This window comes from Cynoglossus semilaevis, chromosome 2 (assembly GCF_000523025.1).
Source record: "Cynoglossus semilaevis isolate Cse_v1.0 chromosome 2, Cse_v1.0, whole genome shotgun sequence".
Classification (NCBI taxonomy): domain Eukaryota; kingdom Metazoa; phylum Chordata; class Actinopteri; order Pleuronectiformes; family Cynoglossidae; genus Cynoglossus; species Cynoglossus semilaevis.
This window is the reverse complement of record NC_024308.1, coordinates 11,471,152-11,476,287: the sequence shown is the minus strand read 5'-3', so window position 1 is coordinate 11,476,287 and position 5,136 is coordinate 11,471,152. Positions and strand designations below refer to the sequence as shown.

At 45.9% G+C, this 5,136-nt stretch overlaps 1 long non-coding RNA gene across 1 annotated transcript in view; it reads right to left on the bottom strand.

Moving 5' to 3' along the window:
* Positions 1 to 2,240, bottom strand: part of LOC103399148 (uncharacterized) — a 9,036-nt gene extending 6,796 nt beyond the window's left edge. The window contains exon 1 of the long non-coding RNA XR_523591.3: positions 2,090 to 2,240. This is a non-coding gene — a long non-coding RNA (uncharacterized LOC103399148). The remainder of the gene's footprint in view (positions 1 to 2,089) is intronic.
* Positions 2,241 to 5,136: the final 2,896 nt, after the last annotated feature.

Below are 5,136 nucleotides of genomic sequence, written 5' to 3'. Positions count from 1 at the left end.
AAAATCACGGAAACAAGCAGCAGAAAAAAAGAGAAAGGAGGTGAGAGAAAAAGGATGGAGGAGTGAAGGAAGTGTGAGGGAATAATAAGAGGGGAGGAGATGAGAGGAGGTGGGAGAGGAGGAGGTGAAGCTTTCTCCACAGGAGACATTGACCTGTCAGAGTAAATGTCTTCTCAGCAGGGAGTTAAAAATCATATTTAAAGATCAGACCTTTGAGCGTGTGTGTATTTGGGAAACTTTGGAGAAGACACGGAGATGAGGAGGAGGGGGGAAGAAGGGGGAGGAATGATTCATTTTTCATTCAACAGGTACTTTGTTTTTCCCACATCAGTGAACATAAGTTTTCAGCAGCTGACCTCTGACCTCTGTTTCTACAATGACCCTCTAACAGGCACTGACTGTTTCCTCTGGAACAGCGACACACACTGGTCTATCTGGTAAATTACCATATTATATATATATATTTAATACAATGTTTTTCTGTGTTTAGGTTTTTATTTAATATTTATTTTATAAAATGTTTATATTGTCATTTCTTTAAAGAAACACACACTCCTGGTGTAGGTCTGCTCCCATTGGCTCAGCCCGGTGGCAGGTGTGGTATCGATCAGAATCGAATCAGCCACAATTATAAGACTACATGCTGTGTGTGGAGCTCATTACTATTCAGTGTATCACACACAAACACACACACACACTTTGATTAATGCTAATTTTGTGTGTAGACGTGAAACGCCTTAATCCTCTTCTCTAATTGGTCTTTTATTTTAACCATGGGCCTCAGGGTGGAGCGGGGGGGCGGGGGTGAGGGGGCGTGTTTACGGTCCTTAGTTAAGGTGGTGTCAGTGCTGTTATTACCACGGCTCCGTGGGAATGGATGAGACCAGAGGAGTCTGGTCCACAACAAACTTTGACTCATTAAAGTAACGAGGAAACTTTGAACAAATTTAAAATAAAGACGACGGCGAATGAAACAAACATCAGTGAAGAGAGAAGAGTGAGAGACACTGACACTGACTCTGAAGTCTTTGTCTGTACTAGCCCCCTGTGGTCAGATTACAGACCAGCTCAGGGTTGAACCACAACAGACCGACTGTTCTGGGACCACTCCATGTAGATGCAGATGAAAACCTAGTTGATTCTCTAAAGCTGCAACAGTGGAGGGCGCTGTCAGAGATCTAACATTACTGAAATGTAAGAAGTTGCTGATTGCACCAACTAAAACAGCTCCATCAGCTGGAGGAGGCAGACGGGTGGAGCAGCAGTTCAGGACCTCCAGGATTCTGCTGCTGCTGCAGCCACTGAAGTGGAGACGCTGCATTTGTCTCCTGTCATCTCAACTCCTCCTCACATTCAAATGATTAAAACAGAAAAGTTTGAACCTCAACCTCACGCTGACCCAGAGTCAGATCTGGAGCCTCCCTCCTCTCTCCTTTCCCCACCTCCTCCTCCCTCTACACACTCATCATTTCCACGGCCCACAGCACCGCCTGCAGACATGGTTCTGTCAGGCGTGTGTCACCTGGGTCCAGACAGCAGCAGGGTCCTCCTCATCAACCCTGTTAATCCTCAGCAGCTCATTAGGTTCTGTTGGTGGTGAAGCTCAGGTGAGCAGATTAAACAAGGAGCTTCAGACACATGAATAAATGAATGAATAGAATCAGTGGTACTTGGTGAGGAGAATATTTCTAATATAAATTATAATTATAATATAAAACATCTTTCTGTTGAAGTCTCTTTCCTTCTGGGGAAAAAGCACAAAGAAAATCAACAGATTAATCCAGATTACAATCTGGTGTTTCTGTAGATTATTGTGTCAGAATGGACTAAAAAACTTAAACCAACGTTTGATTTGTTTGGTCAGACATCATACCAATGACTGGAACAACAACTGTTCATTTCACCAAGTCGGTGAAACAGGACCAGTGATCTGGACTCCACTGGTCCCTGGACCAGGGTTCTACACACAGCAGCTCCAACAGGCCTGGGATTTGAACCAAATACAACTAAGGTGCTGACCACTGGGCCACAGGCCGCTCCAGTAGACCACAAACAGAGTGAAAACAAGACAAATAAAAATTAAACTCACAGCAGAGACGTCCAGAAAACACCGGCTGAAAACCACTGCTCCACCGCTCCACCAAAAAACAACAGCATCCAAACCCTGGAGGACTGACTGACTGATGGCTGACAGGCTACAGGTGCAGCTAATGAGGTCATCTGAGAAGGACAGGAAACAGGAAGTTAAACTGAAACACACACACACACCAGAGAGTAGAAAATAAAACCAGGAGAGAGAAAAAAAGAAGTCAAACATCTGCCACAGAAAAATGACTTAATTTGGTTCAAAACATCACATTATTTTCAAGAAATTCTTTTGACTTTTACTGAAATTAAATTCATCGTTGTCGTCTGTGTTCTGACTACAGACGAGCTGACAGTGAGGTTCAAGTTCATGGTCTGACCTATTGACCTTTACCCTGTTTGCTGAGGGGGCAGATCAGGTCACGGCTGTGTGTGTGTGTGTGTGTCTGTGAGGAAACCTGATTCCTGATGTTGGCGGCTGACTGAATTATTCACGCTCCTCTGTGGTCGTCTCCCTCTGTGAAACCTGAGAGGGAGACGGGTGAGGCAGCCCCACCCTCATACACCCATCACCTGGGGGAAGGAGCGGGGGGGCGGGGGGGAGTCTAGACAACAGAGAACAAGAAAAACAATCGACTGAGTTGAGGAAATACCAAAATAATTTGTGATCAGTGAGGAGCAGCATGTCTGAGTCCAGACCAAGGTGTTCGGAAGAACCGGGTCAGGACTGGATCAGGACTGGGTCGGGGGTAATTATTATTATTATTGGAGTAATGTGTGTGTGAGACCCTGTGATGGACTGGACCACTGTCCAGGATGTGACCCCGCCCTCTCCTGACCTCTGCTGTGATTGGCTCCAGTCCCTCTGTCTCTGAAAATGTTCAAATCTCTTTAGGTCCTTCACTCTCACACACTCTTACCTGTTCTTCCTCCTGAAGGGATCTTGGCAGAGCGGGCCGTTGTTGCTCTGCTCACAGCCCTGCTGCAGTCCTCGGGCCTGTGATGGATTAATTCCTCCTGCGATGCTACAGATTTAGTTATGAGGCTGGAAACGGAGCCCAGAGGAGCTCTCTCTCCAATCACTTGGTTTACATTATGCTGAGAGGTTATTATGGAATTATCGATCAATAACACTGAGGAAACCCTGCCCTGTGTGTCTTTAAGACATTAATGTTTAACATACTGTACACCACACTGGGCACAACGTCAACCGTTCAAATACATCTGAACAAAAACAAGGTTTTTTTTTCTTTTTTAATCTTCACTCAAAGAACAAAAAACCTCCAGATCTCTTCTTTACTCTCCTCTAATCACAGGAGATAGAGGACGACCACAAATCCATCGCACTCAATATACACACACATACACACACAAACCTGCACAACCTGATCGGAGGTAAAGCACATCTGTTAAACAGACTGAAACACAGAGACAAAAGTCCTGTTTTTTTTCAAATGGATCTAAAGTCAGAGGACTCAATTTAACTAGGAAAGAACGGTCAAAAAGTGTCTAATAATAATAATAATAATAATCTTCATCATCATCATCATCATCATCATCATTAAACCACCCCCCACCACCAGCACACATACCACAGGGAGAAGAGAACTCCACACAGAGATCAGCAGTTAGAGCTGGGGATCGATCTTGTTGTAAGGCAAGTCCACCAACCACTCTTCCACTGTGTGGCCTTAAGAATGATCCCTGACAGAGAGACAGACACTGAAGTCGGACTGACCCAGGTACAGCATTAGCGTCTTTAAGAGAGACAGACACTGAAGTCGACTGACAGAGAGACAGACACTGAAGTCGGACTGACCCAGGTACAGCATTAGCGTCTTTATTTTTATGTCGTTGTTGCATAGGAAATGCACATTTTGCCTTCAGTAAATTGATTCTGCGTGGACATGGAGTTACTAATGAGGCTGAGGGAGAAGGAGTGATGTGTCTACAGTTCACCAGTTCAACAGAAAACACGTGTGAGGGCAATAAAAACCAGGAGAGAAGAAGAAATGAAGGAGGGGTGACAGCGGTGAGTCAGAGAGGACGGAGGGAGTCAGTGCAGACTCACAGCTTCAGAACACACTAACAGATGGACTAACAGTGGCACCGGACACAACTAATGGGAACTAGTTAACACTGAACAAACAGTTAACACCAGGTCGTGACCCGGTCAGACGGCGGTCAGAAAACACCACCGTGTTCCATAAAAGAGTTGTAGAGGCACAAGGGTTAAGTCAGTCGTGGATGAGATGAGGGTGGTTGGATGGTCAGATGACGATGGACCAATCAGATGGTGCGGGCAGTGAGAAGGGGATGATGGGAGTTTGTGACTCAGACTGCTCCAGGTGACGTTGCTTGGGGCTCAGGTAAAGCTCTCCTTCCTCAGATTGTCGCGGGGCAGCTACAGTCAACGTCGCCTCCAGAGGACTGGACGGGAAAAGGCAACAGGAAGTGATCATCAAGGTGATTGATTATCGGCATCAGTGATTGGCTCAGATATTCAACAAATCAAGAGGTTTAATGATTCTGGACAAAAGTTTTTGATTTATTTTTGTGTTTTCCGGTGACCTTGTCCAAATAGCGATGCCCCCAGTGGCAAAATTGTGTAATGAAATATTTTGGTGTTTCTTGTTTGACATCTATTCCTAACACATCTATACTGTCTATGTATCCAGAGGGGTGGGGTCCAGAGGTGGGGGTTGATGATTGGCTGGGTTTGGACCTCCCTGAAGCCTCTTTGTGTAACAGGGTTAGGATTAGAACCCACAAACCTTTAACTGTGAGACCCCCCCCCAACACCCCTCCTCCCGTGTTCTTTTTCCTCAGGCTGCAGTGGTTTGAGTCTGTCCTTGTCGTGGACAGTGGTGTGAAGACAAACCAAAGTTTGGGCCGAACTTTTCTAAAACATTCACGAGGGGGAGGGGGGGTGTCTCCCAGGTGTCGGCTACCTCCGTCTCTTTCCAGACCTTTCTCATCCTGGAGAAGCAGCAGCTCGTTTGAAGTCCTGCCGGGGGGTCGGGGGAAAGAGGTGGATGCAGCATTGGTTGA